At 42.5% G+C, this 26376-nt stretch overlaps 1 long non-coding RNA gene across 1 annotated transcript; it reads right to left on the reverse strand.

The window, feature by feature from the left end:
* Positions 1 to 1407: 1407 nt before the first annotated feature.
* LOC145430049 (uncharacterized) lies at positions 1408 to 12771 on the reverse strand. Its single transcript, XR_013910451.1, has 2 exons — positions 12151 to 12771; positions 1408 to 1986 (listed from the first exon to the last, which is right to left on the reverse strand). It is a non-coding gene; the product is annotated as an uncharacterized LOC145430049 (long non-coding RNA).
* Between the last annotated feature and the right edge of the window lie 13605 nt (positions 12772 to 26376).

A 26376-nucleotide genomic window follows, 5' to 3' on the forward strand; every position in this document is an offset into this window, starting at 1 on the left:
AAGCACAGATGTGGTCTATTGGTTTCTTTTAGATTTCAAGTTTTCATTGGTAATTACGTAAGTTGTATCTCTGACTTACTAAAAGACAAAAAAAAGATTAACTTTATTTTCTTGTTTTTTTAAAGAAGCGTGGTGAAGTGTCAGAAAAAAATTAAACGACAGGAACACTAAGCATCAACATGTACTGTAAAATATAACTTATGTAGTAGCGGTAGTAGTGTGCAAAGTCATCCAGATTTCCCACATTGTTACAAACTTGTATCGTTCATTTAGAAGCGTTATATCAGTTATTTTGGCCAAAGACAGTGTTATGCTTCGGTTGGCACTGAGACACCATTAACATGAGCTAGAGGTGATTAACCACATCTGGCCAGCACCCATCTTCAGACTGTTTGTTAAACTCATCTCCACAAAACCACCTTATGCAAGGAGCAGGGAGTTAGCCATACAGCTGATTTCTTGTTACAGTTCATGAAAAACATGAGACTGAAGTCAGGCAACATGTCAGGCTTTATGTGCCAATACATCAGTTGTATTTACAGTAATAAACTGCTTATGAAGATTACAGTATGACCACTGGAAAGCATAACGCAAGAAAACATCTGGCAGTATTATTTGGTAAACAAATAAACAGTGATGAACCGTTTTTGTATATTACAATAGGCACACTGTAAAACTCCCTGCATATCTGTAACGTATTACAGATATGCAGATAGATTGCTAACACTCTAACACATACAACTACCAATACAACTAATAAAGGGGTAGCTGGAATGACCATTCACTCTCAAGTAATGTGAAGTGTGAAGAACATGTAGGCAGATGAAGTTAAATAACAATTTGCTATTTATTGACTGATGAAGAGTCCAAAATGAAAGAAAATCCTCAAAAAGGAAAACAAAAACTAAAAGGCAGAAGTCCGGCCAAACACAGGAGGAACACACAAACAGTCTGACAAGGACAAAGGGGGAAGCAGGACTATTTATATTTATTTACACTAGGCTGATTAGGGATAAACAGGATATAACAAGGCACAAGTGAACACAATTAACTACGGCTGAAAGTAATCAGAGAGTCAGGTGAAGGAAGACAGGAAGCCAAACTGTCACAGGATACAAAAAAACAACCTTAAAAGTCAGATAGAAAATAACCACAGAGTACTGAATAATAACTATTAATAAAAAATTCAAAGCAGAAAACAAGGGAACATAAAATACATCTTTGGAGCTACATGCACGTTTTCAAACAGTTTGCTCAAAACTGAAGGATATAAAAAAAACAACAGCAATAGAATAATATTAAACACAAAGTGAACCCGTCTTCCTTCATTAAATAGGTTCTTTTAGATGTTAAGGAGGAATTGACTTAACCAGGCTGGCGGAGAATGAAGACAACCGGACACCTGCAGCAGATGGGGGAATCAGTGAACTTTTATTGAGACAGAGACAACCTCTCAAACAGCTCACATCAGGAGATTCCTCATATTTGCTGTGAGGATGGGTATATATTCTCTAAAACTTACAGGAGGGGGTTGTGAGGACAGTGCTGCATTAGCAGAAAAACAACTCCATAAAAGGAAAGCGGCCTTGGGTGTTCTAGTCTCTTCGCTTGCAGATATCTTGCACCTGCAGGATGAGGCGATCCCTTCTTAACGCTCTCAAGGCCAAAGTCGTGAGCACACATTTTTATTACACAGTTGCACAGTAACTTTAAAGCTGAACAATATTTAAAGCTGAATAATGTTTGATCAAATTATATTTTCTTCAAATCCCCCTTTTGACCCATCTTAAATGGGTCAACACACAAAAATAAGTAACATTCAAAGGAACACAGAGACGTGTCGAAGCCTGGCTCGAAAAACTCCTCGGGTCTTATCATTTGTCTTTATCTGTCATTGCAGATGAGGAGAAAAGAGTCCAGGCACCACCCTGCCCAGGGGTCGGCTGCAAGCAGTCTCGGTTCCCGATGAAAGCAGTAACAGCTGTCCTGCACACACGGATACAACGAGTTAGTGCAACCAGGGTAGTGACACAAAATTAACAGTCCCTGTAACTCAGCAACCAAAAAGCATAAGTAATGATAAAAATGTGGAGAGTACAGAGTATACTATAATAATGAGAGATATAAACGTGAAAATGTGAAAGAATAAATCAATCGTAAAATAAACTCAGAACGGTAACTGCTAAGGACATTCAAAAGTGAATATGGTAAAACGTGAGGAAGGGGTGTGGAAAAAACAATTTATATCCAGTGGTGGGAGTACACATTCGCTCAGGCTTAAGTCCGGAGACCCTGAGAACATCGCTTAACCCTCACAACCCGACCAGACACAATTCAACCAGATATATCCTTCAAGAGGAAGTGGGTGAGGGAAACAATTAATAACAAGCCTAATACAAAACACCACAGAGAAACAACCATTCTAGAAGCATTTAAACAAGAGAAAGACGATAATGTTCGTCACCCTCACGATCAGAGTTTTCATCATCCGTTGGCGAGGAGGTGGGAAGTTGACTAGCCAATAAAGGCATCTGCCGGGCGAGATCCTTATCCTCAGGAGTGAAAGCTGTAACAATCAGTCTCTGGAAGAGGGATCGAATGCATGGAATACAACAGCAACCGCAGGTGACTAGGATAGCAACAAAAACTGAGATGGAAACTAGGATGGAAGCTACAAGGGCCCTATATTTGCCAAACATGTTAAGCCAAGAGTCCCACATGGCAGTATCAACGCCCGAGTGTTCCTTCATTTTAACAGTAAGAGCTGTGAGACCAGTAATAGCTTTAGTGAGGGAACCATCAGGAGCTGTGTTATTGGGGATATAGGTACAGCACTCCTGGCCAAAAAGGCTGCAGACTCCGCCTTTTTCTGCGAGGAGAAAATCCGTTGCGACCCTGTTTTGGAAAGCCATTAGGGAAGTGGCAGATAACTGTGCATGCACAGCTTCAAAACCATCTCGAGTGTAATTAGCCAACAGTTGCACATTAAAGTGAATGTAGTTAATTCTGTCTACATTCGCATTTATTTCAACCATCCAAAGTATCGAGGCCCATCCTGCTTTAACCTGGTCTCGCAGTTTATATTCATCGGGGACCCCACGGGGTATACCTACAGCATCAATATAGGTTGGATTATGAGCTGAACCTGGGATTAGAGAACGTTTAGAGCGGCGTTCAGAGGAAGATGGGAGGCCAACTTCGTGTACTTTTATAGAGAGATCTACTGGAGTGACTAAAACAGGTAAAATAAGAGTTATGAGAGCGCAAAGACCTGACGCATCCCGAGGGAAACCATCATATAACTTGTTATTGCCACACCACCACCACAAATCAGCCCTAGCCGTAGGTCGGAAGTTTGGTTTCATAACCGTCATCTCAGTGCACCAAGAAGAGTTCAAGCTACCTAGTTTTACTGCATTGCCAGTCAGGTTAATACAAGTGAAATTGTTCACAGCTACATCTGAAGAAAAGAAAGGTGGTTTATTAGAGACCGAGCGTTGAGTTTTAGGAAAGTGGTTTTCCAGATATGAGCAATGACCTCGTTTTGTATTGTTCATAAGATGCAGGAGGCATGCACTATTGACTGGCGCCGGTACAACTCGTAAAGTGGGGCGGGCTCCCATACACACTATGCAGTCGGAAGCCGTCTTGTCAGCAGCTTGTTCAGCTAGTAGTAACCAGTTGTTTGTTGCTCCAGAAATACCGGTTAGAATTTGGAAGAGGTCATCTTTAGACATTTTATTTGTGTCTACAATGCGTATTCGGCCGTTTCTCCCCCCGTTTGTATATGTCACCGGGGGGCCATTAAAGGTGGGGTTATCATCTTTAACTACAGAGCTTGGAGCTGCACCAACGCTAGGGCATATTTCCATTTGCCAATACAGGGCGGTGCGATCAGTCCAAGGGGCAAGTATAAATTGTTGACAGGAGGTCAAGGTCAGATCCTTTAGGGTAAAAATTAAGCCTGAAAGATCCGGTTTTTTTGCTATTCTGAGCATATTTTGGTTTCTCCAGTGCAAAGCCTGACCCTTAGAGTGCTTGGACCAATCGAGGTCCGTTTCTGACACTAAACTGGACCACTTCCACTGATGCCAACCTCCCAGGGTTATATACCACACTGAGGAGGAGAGATGTACTGCAAGGTTAAAAAGATCCCCCCCTTGGTGTTTGGTGACGGGAGTGACTGGGAAGCTAGCGAAATCTATTTCAACTACCCAACTTTTATTGTTGGGGACACAAAGAGTAATCATTCTAGTCGTGCTTGGGGTACAGGAGGTAACCGTGTCTCGTTTCTTTCTAACTGGATCGGGCGTGGGCAAAACTGGAGAGGAAGTGGTGGGCAAGACCCTAGGGGCTACATTTGTCAGATTGGGACTGTCACAAGGGGGCGGAGCTTTTGAACTTGAAGGTGTCAGAAGTGTCGGGGGCCCTTCACAGATCAAGATTATGCCAATGGGAATGAGACCCAGGGCCAGGAAGCAAACAAAGACGCAACATCTTTGCCTGCCTGTCATTTCAGGGGGAAAGGGCCAAGACATGTTTACTTAGCTTGGATGTCGTCTAATAGAGGATGATGGGGCACAGAAAGGTGGTCCAGTTCCCCCCACCTCGCCAAGGGCGTGTTCTAGGAGTTAAAGAGCAACAAAAAGTATCAGTGACACAACTTTAAATGAGCTTTCAGCGGTTAAAACTATTGCAATGTAAAATGTAAATCTTAAAAACTCAAGCCAATATAAAAGCAAAGTCATAAAAGATGTTAAAAATAAAAATGTTTAGTTCAGCATGAAGAACACCCCCTTTTGTAACCAGCCGGCTTGTAGGTTGTGTCTTGGCTCCCTCAAGTGGTTGGTGATGCTGTTGCAGCTCCTTCTGACAGGTCCTTCTGCACCTCTCTCAAGGTTCTTCCTGGTTCGGTGGCAGCAGCGCACTGTGTGTAATGAAACCAGGTGTCACCTTTACCTTCGAGCCTGACAGCGTGGGAGGTCCGCTCTGTTATGCGGTAAGGGCCTGTCCAGCGAGGCTCAGCCCACTTTCTCTTTGTGACTTTCAGGAGGACGTAGTCCATTCCAGGTGTAGCCGCCTCTTTCAGCTCTTGCTGGTTTCTTTCAGCGACCTGTGAGGAATACTGGGCAACAAAACTGCGGAGCATGTTATAATATGTCCTCGGATCGAGGTCTAAATCAGCTTCATCCGACATTAACAGGCGAGAGGAGGGGCCAGGAAAAGGCCTGCCATGCTCCAACTCAAATGGAGTGTAACCAGAGGTTTGATTTACTGAGCATCTTATGGACATTAATGCAAGAGGCAATGCCTTAACCCAATCTAATTTGGTCTGTGCACAGATTTTAGCCAATTTAGTTTTTAGAGTTTGATTCATCCTTTCCACTTTCCCCTGGGACTGGGGGTGGTAAACTGAGCCAAACTTATGTTTCAAACCTAATGCGGCTTCAACCCTCTGCAGATCGTGGTTCCTGAAATGTGAACCATTGTCCGACCTTATGACCTCGGGAAACCCATGCTGTGGTATATAATGATTAATCAGACACTTCACCACAGTTCTACTGTTTTCACTTGCTGTCGGCCAGGCTTCTGGCCAACCTGAAAATGCATCCACAGCCACCAGCAGGTACCTGTAACCACCCACTCTGTCCACCATGTCTGTGTAATCAATGATTATTTCTTTCCCTGGGCAAAGTGGGATGGGGAAGTACCCTGCTATTGGCTTGAAGGCGGGCTTGATTCCAAATTGGTTGCACTCCTTACAGGTTTTAACCATGTATTTTGTCATGTCTTTTAGATAAGGGTGCCACCAGACGGCTAAGTTTCTCATCATTTGTGCAGGTCCCACATGCCCCACGCCATGTGCCTCTTCCATTGCTGTCTGTCTGACCCCTGGCGGCAGAATGGGCCTTCCATCTGGGCCACGCCAGAGATCTGTGTTTGTGGCCCCTCTTGTTACCCATAATGATTTTTCCTGGGGGCTGGCTTTGTCCTGTAACTCTCTGATTGTGGCTAGGCCTAGTTGTATGGGTGGTCTTTCTGGAGGGGGTGTGGCTTCCGGGTCCATTACCATAATCAGGGAGGGTAAGTAACCAGCTGTCTGCTTAGCTACTAAGTCGGCCTGTTTGTTACCTAATGCCACTAAATCCAATCCGGCACTGTGTCCTTTGCATTTTACCACTGCCACCTTAACAGGTAGCAACAGTGCTTCCGCTAATTCCCTCATTTCTATCTCATGTTTAATAGGCTTTCCGCTGGCTGTCAAAAAACCAGCTCTTAGCCACTGCTTGAGCTCCACATGCACTGCTCCCACAGCATAAGCTGAATCACTGTATATATTCACTTTCTGTCCCTTTCCCATCCTTAAGGCTTCAATCACCGCTCTCAGTTCAGCTCTCTGTGCAGACTGTTGTCCTGTCAACTGCTCTGCTTTCACTGTTTTCCATCTCATGTCTGTCTGTTCCACTATTGCCCATGCAGCCTTCAACATTCCACTTTCAGTTCTGAAACAACATCCATCTGTGAACCAATCTTTTTCTGCATCCATTAGAGGTTCTGCCTGCAAATCTGGCCTGATTTTCTCCTGTACCTGCACAACCTCTTCACACATATGTGGTTCTCCTGATCCCATGTGATCAGCCATGTTTATGCCTTCATGTGAGTAGGTGATGTGTGGTGCTTCCAAAATGGTACTGAGGCGTCTCTGCCTGAGTGACGTGAGTGTGAAGGCCTGTGAAGAGACGTAGGCCACCACACTGTGTGATGTCAAAATTTTTAGTGGGTGGTTCATCACTATGTGTGCTGTTTTCTGAATGATTTTTGCAAGTCCAGAAACGTGTTGTGTGCACGGTGGGTGGCGTTTTTCAGTGTTGTCAAGCATTACGCTTACATATGTCAACACTTTTCTCTCTCCCCCTTTTTTCTGGAACAGGATACCATTGATATGGGTTCCAGTTCCAGAAACATCAAGATGAAAAGGCAAAGCATAATCTGGCACAGCAAGGTCAGAGGCGACAGAAAGCTGTTGTTTTAACTTTATAAACGCCTGTTCTGTTTCTGTAGTCCATGAGAGGGGAGCAGAGAGGTTTCTCATGCCTTGTTCATTTACCAAAGCGCGCAAAGGGGAAGTAAGGCCAACATAGTCTGGGACATAGGTCCTGCTGTAACCAGTCAGGCCCAAAAATGACAACATGTCTTTTACAGTTAGAGGTTTTGGATGGTGCAAAATGGAGTTCCTGTGTTCTGGGGACAAGGAAATACCGGACTGTGAGACCATGCGGCCTAGAAAAGAAACCTGTTTTCTTGCAATCTGTAGTTTGGTTTTGCTCACTTTAAAACCTGTGTTGGCCAGGTGTTGAAGTACCACTCTGGTGGCCTCCAAACAGATGTCAGCCGTGGGGGCAGACAGCAAAATGTCATCCACATATTGTATTAACATACAGTCAGATGGTAGTGGGCAGGTTTGTAAAAGTTCTTTCAAACACTGATTAAACAGTCCTGGGGAGAGGGCAAATCCCTGTGGTAAGCGAGTGTAACGCCATTGTCGGCCTCTAAATGTAAATGAGAAAATGTCACGCAGTGACTCACGAAGTGGGAGGCAGAAAAAGGCATTAGCCAAGTCAATGCAGGTGAACCAGGCATGAGATGGTGGGAGGTTGGTCAAGGCAACATAAGGATTAGGCACAGGCAAAGTAGGAGTGCCAAGTAAGGCATTAATCCTTCTCAAATCATGTGCCATTCTGAACTTCCCCGTGCCTTTTTTCTCAACGGGTAGGATGGGCGTGTTCCACTTAGAGCAGGAGGGCTCCAGGACACCGGCAGTGACCAAACCAGAAATTGTTTCTGCAATCCCAGCCTCAGCCTCCGGTTTGTGTGGGTACTGAGGCTGCCACAAAGGGGTAGCAGATGACAGTTGAAAAGAGACTGGCTCCACATCAACTAAACCTACATCTGTGGGTCCAAGGGACCACAAACAATCTGGAAGAGAGTCGAGTAAAGGCGCAGCATCACAGTGGTCTGTGTGTTCTCTGCCATGTGACCCGCTGACTACTCCATGTTGCAGTGTTGCGGAATTAAAGCAATCATTTAAAATTTGGTATGTCTTGGTAGATGGAGAAAACAAAACCTGTGGGAGTGTTGTAGGTGTCCAGTCAGTGGCCGCAAGGGAACGTTTAACCATTCCACCCAGCTCCTTAGCCTGGTGTCCAGGATGTAAGGCCAGTGACACATGGGGAGCTGCCTCATCAGACATCATGTACCACTGTAATTGATCTGTTGTAAAAGTAACCGCTGCTGCCACTCCCTCCGGTGCCGCAAAAATGCACGACATGTTCAAAGACCAAGCCCGCCCCTCACACTGCTCTTGGAACATGTGCTGGTACCAGGTGGTGTCATGCCTGTCATAAAACAGTGTAACATGAGGTGGGTCAGGGGGAGGGACATAAGGATGCAGGAGTGAGAGCCACGGCCGCCATTGCTGAAAAGCAGTCCAAACTCCTGGTTCAGCAGGTGTTTCAACTTCCAATAATGCCCAGTAGATGTCAGCAGAGTCCGCTAAACACGAGGAGGGTTGCAGCAGAAACTGACCACCTCCCTCTGGCCCATCAGAACAGGGAAGCACAACACCAGTAGGGAGAGTCACAGTTAGGCCTTGTGAAGAGCAGAGTATTGTGGCTCCTAATTTAATCAACAAGTCTCTTCCCAGTAAATTCACAGGCGCCTGTTTTGAACAAACATAGCTGTGTAACAAAGTCTGATCTCCAACCGTTGTGGGGAGGGGCACGGTGTAAGGCAGAGTTTTAGGTTCCCCAGATATGCCCACCACTGTAATCACTGTGTCAGTAAGTCTTTCACGAGCAACATCCTTAATGGTGGAGTACGTAGCTCCAGTGTCCACTAAAAAGCTGCTTCTTCTTTTATCTACAGTTATGGACAGCATAGGGTCCGCCGTTGTCCCTTCACCGTCCTGGGCAGTCTGTGGGGTGTCCTATAGCTGGGGACCACCCTCGTAGTACTCCCACCCCATCACAGGCATCTGTGGGGCCGGGGGCACTTCAACTAAAGCACCACGAGGTCCACCTCTGTGGCCAGGATGCTGATAGGGCCCACCACGGGCTCCCCTGCCTCTTCCAGCAGCCGGGTTCAAAGGGCACGCTTTAGCCCAGTGTCCAGGTTGTCCACACCGGAAACAAACATACATCTGGCCTCCCCTACCACCTCCCATCTGACCTCTTCCCCTGAAACCACCTCTGTTTCCTCCAAATGGGGAACCTCTCTGCCCATAAGGGGCCGGTGAGTGATAAGCACCATACTGGGGGGGCTGTGGATCAGTTGGCCATGGGTTCGGATACAAATCAGGGGCAACTGGACCAGGAGGGGGAGCTGCAGCGGCCACAAGCTGCTTTTTAGGCTTGTCACCTTTTCCACCCAGGTCGTTTTTAGCTTTCTGCAGCTGAACCTTCAACAGTTGCAACTGTAAATCTTCGACGCTCTCCGCTTTATCATCAGACTTAATCTGCACTTTGTTAAGATTAAAAATCAAATGTTTCTTCCAGATTGCAAAGTCACAGTCCTGCAAATCAGGATTATCCTCCATTTTCTGGCTTACTGACTCCGGAATGCCCCTCAGCACCGCCCTTCTAAACCACATGCTCTGTGAACAAGTCCTACTGGGGTGATGACCTGTATGGTTCACCCAGTCTTCAACAGCCTGATTTAGATAATGGGTGGGATTTTGCTTTTCCTCCCATTTAAATTTCTGTAAGGTGCCTTGATTTTTGGGTGGGAATTGTTTGCGCAGGGCCGGTCCAATAAACCTCAAGGCCTGCATTAGTGGCACCTCGTTCTCATGCGTGGTAGTACCCGCATTTTGTTCCAGATCCGCTGCCTGAGATCGGGATGTGCACCTAGTTATAATAGCTCTAAAATCTCCCAGTGCGAGGTCCTGTCCAGCTGTGTATTTATCCAAACCAGCCAGCCAGGCATTCCCTCCCTCCATTATGTCAGGGAGTTTGTCCACTAGGGCCTGGACATCTCCGAATGAATAAGGTTGATACACTGGTCTACGTTGCGCTTTAGTCTGGACCAGGGGAAACATGCCTGGAGGCTGAGGCACAGGGCCCTTAGATCTAGTCTGATATCCTAAACTGTGAGGGGTAGAGGGGGGTGTATTGTTAAGGTCACTGAGTTCATCATCAGTATCCTCAGTTTTTCCCCCGCCTGGTGGGGTAGCAGTGTCAGCAAAAGCGTGGGCTAAACTCATCTGTGTTTCCGGATCCTGACGGCCCACCAAAGACATGGTAACTGTGACATTTGGTGAAGTGCCAGGCTCAGTTTTTGCAGTAGTGGTCAGATCTCCTTTAACAGCGACAGGAGTGCTGGCAAAGGGGTTGGACCGGGAAAGAGGGGCTGACGCAACACGATTATTCACCTGGACCACTGACCTATGTTCATTTAAGCAGCTGCGTAATGCTGCTTCTAGATCAGTTAATTGTTGTTCAGTGGGTTCCTGTCTGTTCATTCGAACCGCAAATGGTGCGCTCGCAAAGGGGTCAGTTAGGCCCTCAGATCCGGTTCCAGAACAATGGGACATGGAAGAGGGGGCTCTACTACTAGCTGAGGGTGTCGCCGACAGAGAGGAGCTTCCTGGGCAAAAATGCTTGGTATCTATGGGAGTTGGAGCTACGGGCGGTTCTTCTCCAATAGTCATTATTCCACCAGAGATATTAAGTACCGGATATATGCCTGCTGAGGGAGGAGTCTGGACTGAGGCAGAATAGGGAGGTGGCTGAGACCTATTTTTCTTCATGTGTGGTTTTGCAGTTTCCCATAAACACACCCAGTGATTAAATTTAGCTTTGCGGCCTGCGTGCTTATCTGCTTCCTTTCTGTGTCTCACCCCGCTTATCACACCTGCACCTGCTGCTGCTGAGTTGGCTTCTTCCTCTTTCTCTTTTGCCTGCATAGCCTTATTCTGCCAAATTATTCCCCAATTACCACTACTCCCCTCATTCTTTCCCTTTTCTTTCATTAACCTTTCAGCTGTTTTCCTCAATGACTCTTTCTGTTTTTTTGCTTCTTTAGGCTGGTGTGTGGAGTTGATGACTGTCTCAACACATGTTAATTGTTCTCCCAATGTGCTAAGAATAACACCGGGACCCCAACCATCATCATTAGTTTGTCGATCTAATTCTCCATCCATTTTACTGTCAATGGAGGAGTGTTCTTTTATTGATTTTAAAGGAGAATTTGGGCCAGCTGGGTTTCTGCCTCTGTTAGGCACTAATCAGCTGGGGCGCTGCTTTAAAGGTGAGTCAGCACTGAAATATCCCTTCAGGTGTTACCAAGCTTCTACCAAACCGGAGTCTGGCGGGTAACCTTGCCTAGAGCTTCCTGATAGGGGTGCTAGTTGGTTGTCACCTTGTTCACACGTCTCATTCACACTTCATACATTACCTGCAGTCACTCATTACCCTCCTTATGTATGTAATAAATGTGTAAAAAAAATTCTATGTGTGGTGTATTATTTTAACCAAAAGAGGAACCTAGTTCCTTTAATTGTGTAATCTGTGAACACGGAGAACCAAACTGTCCTGCCCAGTGTTCCACAGCAAGCATTCAGCGTGTATTTATGTGTGTCCAATATCAAACAGAACATCAAAACATTTAAAACACTAAAATCATCGGGGTTTTAAGAAGAGATCCGTTTTCTCCTATTGATCAAAGGGACCCCTCCTTTGGACTCCAACCAGTACTTCTCCTTTTAAGTTTTAGAGGATCTTTTCTAATAAAGTCCTCTGGGCCTTCCTAACCCTTCTGTAGTTTAGAGAATATTACTAAAAAATATTCTCAAGGCCTTTAACCTTTTAATTTGTTTAGAAAGGCGTTACTAATAAACCCTTTCAAGGTCCCAGACCTGCACTGAGGTATTTATCCGACACCGGAGAGCAACCCGTCGGCTGCAACCGTGGCCAGACCTCAGTTCACTCTTATCTTTATTCACTTATTTCTTATTCACTTATCTCTTATTCACTTGTCTGATTCTCAGCAAGCCTTAAGTAAGCCAGACAATTTTGGTTATGAATTACTAGGAGTTTGGACACTAAGTATTTTTATAATGTTCAATATAGCAGAAATAAAAGGTCTGCTTACCTTGTTTTTGTGTGCACACAGCTTTTGTCCAAACTCCGTTCACTCAGACCACGGCCGATGTCCTCCCACCCGTTCCAGTTTGGCCTGGAGCGGATCCTGTTCCGTGACGCCAATTGAAGGATATAAAAAAAACAACAGCAATAGAATAATATTAAACACAAAGTGAACCCGTCTTCCTTCATTAAATAGGTTCTTTTAGATGTTAAGGAGGAATTGACTTAACCAGGCTGGCGGAGAATGAAGACAACCGGACACCTGCAGCAGATGGGGGAATCAGTGAACTTTTATTGAGACAGAGACAACCTCTCAAACAGCTCACATCAGGAGATTCCTCATATTTGCTGTGAGGATGGGTATATATTCTCTAAAACTTACAGGAGGGGGTTGTGAGGACAGTGCTGCATTAGCAGAAAAACAACTCCATAAAAGGAAAGCGGCCTTGGGTGTTCTAGTCTCTTCGCTTGCAGATATCTTGCACCTGCAGGATGAGGCGATCCCTTCTTATCGCTCTCAAGGCCAAAGTCGTGAGCACACATTTTTATTACACAGTTGCACAGTAACTTTAAAGCTGAACAATATTTAAAGCTGAATAATGTTTGATCAAATTATATTTTCTTCAAAACCCACCAGCTTTGATGATATACAGCTCACATAGTTATAATACTCACATAGTTTCACAGTAGTCCAACACTCTACTGCAGTACAGCACTTGAGTGAATCTACTGAAGCGAAAATACTTCATACATACTCACTTGCTAATCAGTATGCTAGCAAACAGCTAGCATGTGTGAAACTAAATCATTTTCGATAAATACAATGTAGTACATCTTGGGCATATTTCATGTACTCGTGTACTCAGTTACTCCATTACAGAATCTATTATTAAATCTTTGTTTCATGATACATTACCTGACACATATGCACTCATAAGAAATTTGCTTTCGATGCTGTGCATTTAATCTCCACTAAGATCTTGCCATCATTCTAACAGATCACAGGAGAGCTCTGGTGTTTGGTTTCATAGAAAATGCTTGCTGATCCTTCACTTCTGGTCCCACATTCATCCATTTTGCCCATCCAGCCTTTTTTGTCTACTCCCCTTTTGCCCCCACCACACATTTGAACGATCATGTTGAAATCAGACTTGGTAGGGGTGCCATGGTCTGGGTGAATGGCTGTATTTTTCCATGCTGTCTCTGTGCTCCCACCTCTGGGCGGAGCCCTCATATACACACCTGCCATACCCACCTGTTAGTGATCTGCCAGTTTGTCTGCTAACCCTACGTTAGTAACAGGCTACCTTTGTGTGTCACGCTCAGGCTTAACTTACCTTGTGCTCACAGTAGCTCCTTGGATTCACCATACATATTGCCTGCAGTTTCTTACCCACCTGGATGCTGGTCATCACTTTGGAAAACCTCTAGCTGGTTCATGTTCACTGGCTCACAATTCCTCACCTGCCTGTCCTCCTGCCTACTATGGTTCAGGATCAGTGGATCAGTCAGGTTGGACTCACTACTCTCACCCATCTTACAGGACGTTCACCCAGCCAACACTACTCCCCCCAGAGCAACTACCCTCCTGCATCCCACGTAAGCCCCACAAATCCAGATCATTCTCATCCCCACTAGAACTTCACTTCCCAGTGTCCCAACTAACAACTCTCTCCCTCTGTTTCAGGACCTTCACACACTCGTGTTATTGTTACTCTTGTGTTTCAGAATAAAAGTTTGTGTCAAATCCAATTGCTTTTGTCTGCGAGTGAATCTGCGTTTGGGCACACATTTGCGTACTGGCTTCCAGGGCCACCTTGACAGTGGGCACCTGGCTGTATGAGTAATGGTCTCTTTTTTTTTTCATCAGTTTTCTCCTGTTCTGTGACTTTATTGGTTTGATTCTCAATGATTCACAAAGTTTGCTTGATTGATGTGCTTAACTGCTGAAGCTTGTCAGTGATGTAAGAATGTCACACTCCTGTTACAAGTACACCCTTACTGCTTCCAAAGGAAGTAAGAGAGTAAGCAGGAGCCAGGGGCTGCAAATCTAATGCACTTAATTATCAGTAAGCGTGAGCGGCTCGAAAAGCAAAAGTTTTGGCTGTTTGCTGATCTGTAGAATTTGGGTTTGTGTTAAGACAATACCAAGGAAAAATGACATGAGCAATGTCCTCAGCAATGTAAGTCTGGACTGTTTTATAAGATCATGAGCTTCTCTGTATACCAAAGTATTCTAGAGTCAAATGTGAAGCTGTTAAAGCTTTGGTCATGCAGCAGGATAGCTGAACTGATACAACATAGTGAAAAAGCGTGGGCCAAAAATTCCTTAGACTGATAAAGTCATACAGAAAATGATTACTTCAAGTTATTGCTGCTGAAGATGGTTGCACAAGCCGCTGAAGCATGGGTGTGTACTTGGAATACTGCTTCTGTTCTTCGGCATAACTATTGGCAGATTATATTTTGTTAAACAAATAATGACACAGCATAATATTTCACGTTGTTGTTCATCTCAGGTTGTAATTAAATCGTTTTAGAGTCTGCTAAGGACCAGATTTTATTGTATTTTATACATACATAAAACCACAGAACTGGAAAAAAGATGTATGGTATTTTTTATCTGTCTTTGACTGTAAAGAAATGTTATTCTCCATCATTATTCTTACTTAATTTCCCAAAGTCTCTCTGTCTGTTGTTTCTCACACTTTTGAAATCTTCCAGTCTCACTCTTGAGGAATATTAGTATGTGTTATGTCACAGCTAAAACACCCCACAGCCTCTAATACCGAGCAATTTGGCTCCCTCTTCCCTCAAACCTTCTCCTTTATATCAATTGTTGTTTATTGCACTGCGACAACAGTCTTACAAGACAAACCAATGTGAGTACTCAGTGACTGATTGACTGGCCCTACACAGCAGAATGAATGGGAGAAAGAGAGGAGGGGAAATAATTGAGTCAGACTCCAAAACAAAATCAGGATGATTTGAAGGTTTGCACATTGAATTTTCTATGGATTCTGAGGCAACACAAATATAAATACTTCTGCTGTGCAGTTTAGTGCAAATTTTATTATGCTAGATGTGTATTTTTGCATATAAAGAAAAGAAAATATGCAAAGCTGTCAGGGTGAGTATCAATAACCATTACTAAAACATCACATTCAAAGGACACACATGAAAGCAAACAGCCATGCGCGCGCGCACACACACACACACACACACACACACACACACACACACACACACACACACACACACACACACACACACACACACACACAACCTCCATTTGAGCATAATGAGCAAGCACAAACAAGTTGTTGGCTGTCCTGTTAGTCTCTCGCTTCACACTCCATCAGTGCTTCACTTCACTGTGCCAAAAATAACCAGACATGATCTTTAGGCTGTAAGCTGAGTGACAAATATACCGTTGAGGATGGGAGAAAGGTTTTTAGCAAATTTTATTCTCCTTCCTTGTAGGACAGAGGGAGTGAACATGATAAAGGAGAACAAATGGGACCACAAATATCCAAAATTAAAAGAAACCATTTTCACAACAGATATTTGACTTGTCAAATGACATCAATAAGTGCAGCTTCGCTTCAGTAATTGAATGGAGCAATAGCAAATGCTATTTGGTTTTCCTGCAATAACAAGTCACTGTTTCTGAAGTTAAAAAAACAGAAAAGCTGCATACAGTTTGCTTATTTGGAAATAATACAGAAACAAAAGAGTACTGGTGGTAGTGGCTCTATCCCGATTTAAGATGCAAAGATATTTTTCAAATAAAAGAAAAGACCTCTCGGGAGAAAAACCATGGAGAATTTGATCTTGCTCTTGGGTTCACTGTGAGTTCAGCATGAGAGCTTTGTGTTTAGGCAGTTTAATTTGCACATGTGCCATACCTTTTTTGTGTTTGATATAAAAGCTCCAATTTACAGTAAGAAGGACTCACTGCTCTACACAAATCCAGCTATTAAAAAAAGATTTCTGGAATCAGAACGTGACTTTTTCTTTTAATATTCTACTATGTTACATTGTAGCTACTTGGGCTCCATGTGTGGACAAAAAGCAAGTCCCCATGTGATAAGTCTTCACATTTTAGGGTAAAGTCCTGGTTTAAGGTTAGGCTTTAGGGTGAGACCAAAAGAAATACATATAGGAAAAACATCTGTCTGTGCTGTGGTTTGTGGTTTGTGGTTGCAGGGTGTTGCAGAATTTCTCTGAAATTCACACAGGGAGAGGTTAGGATTCTGGGTATTTGTGTGCATACTTGTGTATTTTCCTTTGAGAGGTTTAAAAATTAGATTTGTGATAATGAGAATACTTCCACAGCCTTCAAAAGATTTGCACATTTCAGGCAAGAATTATGTTAAGAAGAGGAAAAAAGAGCGATTTATACTAAGAGCGATACTTGCGATACTTGGCAGTACGGTGGCACGGTGGTTAGCACTGCTGCCGCACAGCAAGAAGGTCCTGAGTTCAATTCCAACATCAGGCCGGGGTCTTTCTGTGTGGAGTTTGCATGTTCTTCCCGTGTTTGCGTGGGTTCCCTCCGGGTACTCTGACTTCCTCCCACCGTCCAAAGACATGCAGCTTGTGGGGATAGGTTAATTGGATAATCCAAGTTGCCACTAGGTGTGCGATTGAATGTGAGTGCGAATGGTTGTCTGTCCCTGTGTGTTGGCCCTGCGACAGACTGGCGACCTGTCCAGGGTGTACCTCGCCTCTCGCCCTATGACAGCTGGGATAGGCTCCAGCACCCCCCGTGACCCTGAAAAGGATAAGCGGAAGCGAATGGATGGATGGATATGCTAAGATTATTTGAAAGAAATTCCCAAATGTATGTCTATTCTTCAAAACGTGCAAATTTTCTTTATAGTTTCTCATCTTTTAGTCTGCATGCATTTAAACCATAAGTCCATGGGAATATGAAAATTATTAGTATATAGTATGGGCTCATAATAATACAGAATCTATTGTATATTTAGGACAGAAAACTAAGACGTGTAAAGAAAAATCGCTGAGACAAAACAGCATTAACACCTTTGAAAAGTGATCCCACTTGCAGTTTATTTCAGTGTCAAGGTGCCCTAACAGCAAGAGCTCCAAAGGCTTTAGGCTCCAAGAAAAAGCTGTAGGTAAAAGCTTAGTAGAGAGACAGTAATTCAGAAATATGATCTCAGGTTCAGCCATGAAATGATTTATTATAAAAGTAATGAGAAAAATCACAAATCCTAAAACCACCAGCCTATTTAAGTGGATTGCAAAGGCTGTAGTTTGCTACCTTCTGTACAATTTAGACTCTATGAATGTAACTTTGATTTATGATAGTAAGTAGACCATTAAAGTAACCCAACTGCAATGATATGAAAGCAGGTAAGATAGTTCAATACATGGTTATTTCATTGTATGAAATTATTACAAGTATGAAATTGTTCATTGTTGTACTGAAAACAAATTAAGTAATGACTTAAAAACTTTAACTGTTTATCTTATTTCAAGTACATAAAATGCCATAAATGCCTACATATTTTCACCAGGACTTACAGTGTTTCCAGTACAGATCCCTGTTCATAGGAGTGCAGTTTTATGATGTGGGTTTTAGGATATAAAGACATTTTGAGACTGGTATTGTTTAAATAGAGTGGCTCATCTCAAAATTTTAGGATAGTTGAAAATGAGCCTGTTATATAGTTACCAACATGTTTCCACATGGCTAGGCCACTCCATGACCTTAATGTGTTTCTTCTTTTTTTAGCCGCTTCTTTGATGCCATGTCGATATGTTTTGGGTTATTGTCAGCCACAACGCTGAGAACAACCCGGTGCTCTCAGCGTTATGGCTGAAGGAAGATTTTATCGTCCGAGATTTTATGGTATGTGGCACCATCCATTGGCTACACAATGTGGTGAAGTCATCCTGCACTCTTAGCAGAAAAGGTTAATGTTTCCACCTCCATGCTTGACTTTACAGATGGTGTTCTTTGGGTCTTGGTCAGCATTTCTCTTCCTCCAAACACAGCGGGTCAAGTCGACGCCAAAGAGCTGGACTATTGTTTCCATCTGAGCACAGCACTTTCTCCCAAACCTCATGAAGATGTTCACTGGCAAAGTGAGTAAGTTAGGCCCATCTCACCCCATGTGACAAGTTCTCACATGGTGCTCAAGACACTGGCACAGCCAACATGTGGGAGTGAGAAATCTGGTTAGATTGTAGGGGATCAAATACTTATTTCACTCAATGACATGAGTGAAATGTCACTGAAATGCCACTGAGTTACAAAGTTTTAAAGTTGTGAAATTAATTTACAACTTTTATGTAGTGTGTTTCTTTCTGGATTATTGGTTAATATTTTGCCTCTCTCCAATAAAATGAAACCACCATAAATAGTGGAGAGTGTTTATTTCTTTGTAAGAGATTACAAATTCAGCAGAGGATCAAGTAATTATTTCCAACCCTCTACGTGTAATCTACAGGGTGGGCCATTTATATGCATACACCGTAATAAAATGGGAATGGTTGGTGATATTAAAGTCCTGTTTGTGGCACATTAGTATATGTGAGGGGGCAAACTGCTCAAGATGGGTGGTGACCATGGTGGCCATTTAGAAGTCGGCCATCTTGGATACAACTTTTGTTTTTTCAATAGGAAGAGGGCCATGTGACACATCAAACTTATTGGTAATGTCACAAGCAAAACAACGGTGTGCTTGGTTTCAACGTAACTTTATTCTTCCGTGAGTTATTCACAAGTTTCTCTTTGTTCACAGCCATTGACATGTCGAAGAGGTTAACACGTGAGGAGCGGATCGAAATTGTGTTGATATCTGGTGAACGCAGTAACCGGGTCATTGCAGCAGATTTCAATGCAAGACACCCTACGAGACCACCCGTCTCCCATGCTACAGTTAGCAAACTGCTTGCTACGTTTCGTGAAACTGGTTCAGTGTTGGATTTGCCAAAATGTGGACGCAAGAAAACTGTCACTGATGAAGAAACATCAGTGGCTGTCCTAGCTTCATTCAGCAAGAGCCCAAAGCGTAGCAAGAACCTACAGCGTAGCACTCGCCGCATGTCACTGGAGAGTGCCATTAGTCGAACATCCCTTCGGCGGATATTAGCTCCTCACAAATGGCACCCTTACAAACTCCAGCTACTGCAGCATCTCAGCGAGGATGACCCAGATCGGCGCACAGAATTTGCAGAATGGGCAAAACAAAAATTGGAACAGGACCCTCAGTTCACGCAGAAGATTTTGTTCAGTGATGAGGCAAACTTTTATGTGAAGTTAACTAACAAAACCACCACTATTGGTCTGACACTTACCCACATTGGATGGATCCCTCCAAGACTGCTGGACCAACAAAAGTGATGGTTTGGTGTGGTATATGGGGTACAATGATAGTGGGTCCATTCTTCATCAATGGAAACCTCAAGACCACTGGATATTTGAAATTGCTACATGATGATGTGTTTCCCTCTTTATGCACTGAAGCTGGCTCGTTCCCTGAGTTTTTCCAGCAAGATGGCGCACCACCACATTATGGGTGCCAGGTCCGATCAGTGTGTGAAGAGTAGGAGAAGCGGGTTGCATTGACAATCCAACACAATGGATTGTCAATGCAATCCATAACACAACATAATCATATAAGCGCTGTAGTTTTGAGACCAAAGACACTGCTAAATTTGTACACACCACCATCTAGGTCTGTCAAACAATCTTGACAAACAACCCCCCCCCCACCCCACATCCTGAGCACAAGCATGATTGAATCTAGTTGTTAGGAATAGGCTGGTGTGGACTAAGCTTTCTTTGTTTTTCATTTATATTCCATTAAATGAAATGTTATTTATACATTTTTTCCTAACTCGCAACAACAGCCATCTTATAATGTAAGGTAAAGACTCTTCAGTACTACAGTGAAAACCTCACCAATCACCAATCAGCCTGACTACCAATCCATGTACTCCTTGTCTTGTGACTGAGAGCCTGTTAGCCAATGAGTGTGTAGTGTTACACTATATTTGTAAAGTTGGTATAACCAAAATGTACATAATAGTCACTCATTTATGGTCATATTGAAGGTTTTGTTCAATACGAGCATAAATGAACGATTGACCTCATAATCTCTGCAGAAAATTGTTTGCAGAGGTCAAGACAGAAAGCTGTTCTCCCACAGACTTCAACACAAACGCAACTATGGCCATTTATTGGCCTTCTGATAGAAAGCAGGTTTAAGGCACATCCACACAAGCTCAATCTTTCTGACCAGGAAGCAACAGTTGTGGTCAAAAGCTTATACGCGCTCATTATGGGCTTTCAATGATTTCTTTTAATCTTTTTCTTTGAAAATGCCGGAACACCAGTGTCACTGTCCATAGTGGAGGGAGTTTCATATTCCCATGGACTGAAAGAGTGCTGACCCAAACGGAAGCCCCTGCTCCCCAAATCAACACCTTCAAGCTTTACTGAAATTTCCAGCTGCACACATGGACAAGCCAAATACCTTGTAGACAAAGGTTTTACAGTCAGTTGAGAAAAAGATTGTCATGGTCCTGGGCCATGTGGGCCCAGTATTCTTAGTTTTCGTGTATTTTTGTATTTTGTTCTTTATTTAGGCCATGCTTCCTGGGTTGATCTGTTACGTTGTTCCTTATGTGTTTTCCCTTCGTGACTCTTACCCCCTGTGTGCCCCTCTGTGTATTTATGAGCCCTCGTCTCTCTTTGTGCTTTATTCTATGTTTTCCCCAGCCCGTTATGTCTGCGTTCTCCCCGTGCTCTCTCTCCTCCTGTTTGAACCTCTGTGTACTTCCTGCTTTACTTTGCCCATCTCCCATCAGTGTTACGTTCACTCCTGCCGTGTCTTGTTATGATTATCAGTGTCACCTGTGTTCCCCGTGTGTTCCCACTTTCCTCGTTAACCCTCTGTGTATTTCTGTCTGCGTCTCCCTCTGTTCGGCGTCGCGTTCTCCCTCATGCTGTGTGTGATTCCCCTGTGTTCCTTGGTGAGCTTTATGTTAGTTTTTCCCAGTTTAGTTTTGTATTGTTTCTCGTGGCCAGCAATAAAGCTGTGTTTTTTGAGTTCATCCCCGTGTGTGTGAGTTTTGCGATTGGGTCCTCATCCTGCCTGCCACACAGCAAATCATGACAAAGATTGGGTTATTTGGCCACAAAGACATAAGGGATGTTTGGAAGAGTAAAGATTGGGCTTTCAAATCTAAATGTATCAGCTATCAAGTGTGGGGGTGGTAGCATCCTGAAGTTGTTTTGGTGCTAGTGGTACTGTTAGATATTACGATGTGAATGCAGAAAAAAAAAGAGGACTATCAACAGCTAAATGCTTGAAACTGAGATACAATTGGATGTTCCAAACTGACATCAAAATTGGTTTAGGAATGGATAAAGCAGACTAGCATTAAGCCTCTGCAATAGGCTTCCCAAAATCCCAACATATTTTATTGATTGATCTAAATTAATAAATAAGTTACCGATCACGGTGAGTTTTTGCGCTGGGTTAAAAAAAAAGGAAATATTTTAGATGAAGGGGGAAACAAATACTTATAAATATTTACATTGAGCTTCTTTTAATGTGTTAATATTTTTTTTCATGGTGTTTCTCTCTAGCACCATGAAGGATTTCAACAACAACTCCAATTATTCTGTAATTGTAATGGGATGTATAAAAGCAGTAGGACAGCAGACAGAGTCACAAGAGAGGCGAGTGTGAGACCGAGGAAGGAAATAATAATGAGAAAGGAACAGCGTGAGAAGAGAGAAAGATCAAAAAGTGTAAGAGGTTATAAAAAGAGAAAGATCACATCTCTGTGGGAAAAGAATCTGCCTTAAAACCCAGTGCAGAAGTGAGAAATAAATTAACATAAAAGTTGGAGAAAGGAAGCAAACCGAGCATAAGGGTGGAAATAGGATCCCTGAAAATCTGACAGCGAGAGAGAGACCAAAATGTGGTGGTGACAGATTTCTGAGTGTCTGGGATGAGAATCTTCAGCAGGTGTGAATCTCGTCTCAGCCTGCAGATCAGAGGTAGACGTCAAAACCCAAGACGCACACGTACATTTGCGCATAATACAGACAAGATTTTTTTTTCCTGGCAAGCTGTCTTGATTTTCCCCTTCCTCTGTCATCTTTCTATTTTCTATCTCCCACTCTCTGGTGAGCACACTCACGTGGTCATGCACCTTAAAAGAAACTTTACAAACTGACTACATACACCCACGTTACATTTTTATCCTTTTTGCTTTATTACTTTTTTCTTTAGTGTTTCCCTAATGATAACCCACATACATCGACTGATTCTAATGTGACTAATGTGACAGCTACTGCAGTTTAAACGTTAAATTTCAACCTACTGATAATCTATGTTACGGTTATATTAATATAGAGGATATATTGGGCTTTGTTTACTCGGCTAATGAATCAGTTCTTCTGGGGGGGGGGGGGGGGGGGGGGGTGTAATATGTGATTTGGAGCTTCTGCCTATTTATCTTTTTCCTCTTTGTTTTTTTCTCTGTGGTTATGTCTGACAAAAATCACAAAATAGTTACATTAAAAAGAAGCTGTATCTCTGTAGATCATAGGAACAATACCTTGATCATACATCTGAAACCTGCTGTGTGTGCTGGTATGTCTGCAGTGTATCACTGAAATCAGAACCACAAAGTAATTTGTTTTAAAACTACCTGCACTTTTTGATCTTTTCTCAGGTCACTGCAGCAATAATGAAAAGTACAGAATTTGGGGGGACCCCCCAAAAGATGGCTTTGACTAAAAAGATAGATATTAAAGGTGGAAGGAATAATTCAGGAAGTGACTATCATAATCCAGCTTAAGAGGAAGCCTGTTCATGCATTGTATGAAAACCACTATGGAGGTTCTTTGTTTTTATAAAGAGCCTCCATATTGGCCATATATTAATCTATACATCTTATCAATCTTTCTTTCCTTCTTCTATTTTTCATGGACCACTACAGATTAAATGTTGCAGTTTCTCTGTCAATCCATGCTAATGAAGGGAACACTTGGATATTTGTACAAAGCTGTGACTAAAACTCATATAAACATGATTTAGATTCAGAACTTCTATTCAAGCCATAATCCCAAAGGTCTGCATTGTGTTTAATCAAAAGACTAAAGTGACAAAAAGTCCATAAGGAAAGGCTTAATTGTAATAAACTGCTCCACAACGGAAATTAAATTCTTTTATCAGTGGCAGGATGATGAAAAGCAGCATGAAAATGTCACTGTGAATGTGTTTGTGTACACACTCTCCTGCATGAATCAAGTTCGTCCCAGTGGCAGATCTGTGCAAAAAAATAATAATATTTGGCACATGATTCTAATTGCACATTTGCAAACACGCACACACATGTCTCTCTGTGCTGTGGGCTCTCTAAGGAGGAGTGGACAGCTGCCTCTCTAAAACTGAACTGTAATTAACACCTTTAAACCCAACATGCCAGATTCGTAAACAAAAGAAGGCTGGGACACATTAAAAGTGGATTAGTCCCAAAGATGCAAATATCCTAGTGTCATTTTCATCATACTACCCAGAATCCATAGGGTGACCCATGAATAGGCAAGTGGGAGGACTGAAATGGATGCTAATGTTTTGAATGAGAGGGCTGGAGACTGACAGAGTGATGTAATGAGTGGAAAATAGAGGGAGATAGCAGGAGTACAATAGATGGTATTACAAACAGAGCAGTGTCAGTCATACATAATTCCTTTGGACCTAAGTCCCAGGGATTTGCTTCACTCTTAATATTCTGCTCTAAACACACCAATACCCACACCATCTATCAGGCATCAGCACTTACACAATTACTGTAACACTTAGCTAGAGGATAATGAGGTTAGGAATAATAATTAATCATAATAATGGGATATTTCAGTGACTTAACATATTGTGTATAGAGGTCTAGTGTTTGGTAGTTCTTACATGACCTCTTAAGGTACAAGGGTATGTACTGTGACATGGCTAGGTGGTTATAAAATACCACAGAATGATGGACTGAGTACTTAGAGTACCCATTCAGTAAAAATACTTAAAAAAAAAAGCTCCCTTACAGTTTTAGGTGTTGTATGAAAACTGTATGTAAACAAGATTTCTAGTATTTAGCCACAGAATGTAACAATATAATAATTACAAAGGTGAGGAGGGTGACAGTAATTAACAACATATGAAACTAATCAGGGAATCTGGAAGGACAGAAAGGAAGTACAAGACACAAAAGAAAGCTAAGTAAGTAAAATGTAAAACAGGAACTAGCCAACAAAGACATTAATAAAAAACAGTTAAGAAGTCAGAGGGAAACACAAACAGGAACACTAGGGAGATTACTACTACGAGTTGCAGCTTTCTCAAACTACTCAAGGGTGACTGGAATCATCTGACACAGGAAATCCAAGAGAAAATATTTTTAAAAGTTAGAATTTCTCGATGGCTCTCTTTTTAACATGCCATCAAACTCCTATTTCACGTATGGTTAAGACTTAATCGTACGTAGGTTAAGGTTTGGAACTCCTTTGGGATTTGTAGGCATAATGGAAACATGCTTTGGAATTCATCATTGCCAGTGCATAAAAGAATACATAATTTTGCTGTCCCCAGCAATAGATCCACCAAATTTCAAGAGGATTGCCCAGGTTGTGGAATAATAACAGGACAGACAGATGGGGCGATGGACAGAGATTTCTCAAATTAGAAAGGTTTCTTTTTAAATGATCAGTTTGTTAGTATTTGTGCCTATATCAAAATAAAAGTACTCAAAATCTAGAACAGTCTGTTTTCAAAGTTTACAGGTATAAATATTGATACTTTAAGATAAGCATCATCTTCGGTTAGGCACTTTTTCTGTTCAACTCTTTGTTAATGATTTTAGACATGGTCAAGTTAACCTGCTGAAGTTTAAATTGAGCATCAGAATATGGAAGAAAGCTTGGTTAAGTGGCTTTTAATGGGGCATGGTTATTATTACTGGACAGGCTGGTCTGAGTATTTCAGAAAATGCTAATCTACTGATTTTCCCAGATAAACATCTCTACTCATAGAGTGCAGTTTCATAAAAAATGTTTCACCCTCTCATTCAAGAGAGATCCAAGAATGGGAAGTCCAGCTGGGTCCAAACACTTAGGACTATCTAGACACAAGACTAGGAAAACATGGCCTGATTTTATGAGTTTTGTTCTGCTGTGACATTTGGTTGTTGTAGTGTACATCTGATTGTGGTGTACACAACATGAAAGCATGGGTAAAGATCTCTTAAAAAATTTTCCAGCACCGTGTCCATGCAACAAAGAATTAAGGCAATTCTAGATGCAAAGAAAAGCATCCAACTCAGCACTAGGAAACTGTATCTAATAAAGTGTCCATTGGTCATATAGACTACTAAAACTTTACTTTAAATAGACCACTATCCACAACTGATTTAGACATGATCAAATTAACATACTGTATTCAATTATAGTGCATTATTTCCATATAGTTAGAGACAGATATTAAACTGATTTCAGAGTGTTTCCTCACCTGGATTGGAAGCATCACTAGTATCACCACTATAATTAACTCATGCATTTTTACGTGGCACTGTTTTAAAGAATGCATTATGCTGAGTCCATATGGCACCAACATGTGAATATTTTGCTGAACTATTATCTGATGCAGCTGGCATTACATGTGGCTTGAATTTATAGTAAACATTCATCACTTCTAAGGAAAAACGAATATTCTTACGTCTGAATTAAAACATAAAATACAGTTTATGCTCACTGGGATAAAACAGTGTGTTTGAGATGGCTCAACTTATGAAGCAGACATTGAAAAAACCGTGATGATGCCCCTCACTGACCTTACAATCTTTGACAAGATCAAGATCAAAGCTGCAACCAGAAGTACCAGTAGTCGTTCAGTTTCCTCTCTCGCTGATGGCGGTGGCTTCCTGGCTTTCTTTCGCTGTTGCCGTACTCATTAATGTGTCTACTTCACAGTTTGAATGGAAGTGCAAAGTCATTGAACATTTGATGGGGTGTCTTATAAGCAGCACTTTGCACAGTCAAGCTAAGACACCTTGAGGCTTGTTAATATGAGCCTGATACAACAGTGACTTCTTGGTTTCACTGCTTTGCATCATCTACCCATCAATGTGAAGTCTGTTCATTCAGATTTTGTGTGTTTCCAGCTTTGAAATTTCACCAGCCCCTGTATTTGGG

Source organism: Astatotilapia calliptera, chromosome 7, assembly GCF_964374335.1.
Source record: "Astatotilapia calliptera chromosome 7, fAstCal68.1, whole genome shotgun sequence".
Lineage (NCBI taxonomy): Eukaryota > Metazoa > Chordata > Actinopteri > Cichliformes > Cichlidae > Astatotilapia > Astatotilapia calliptera.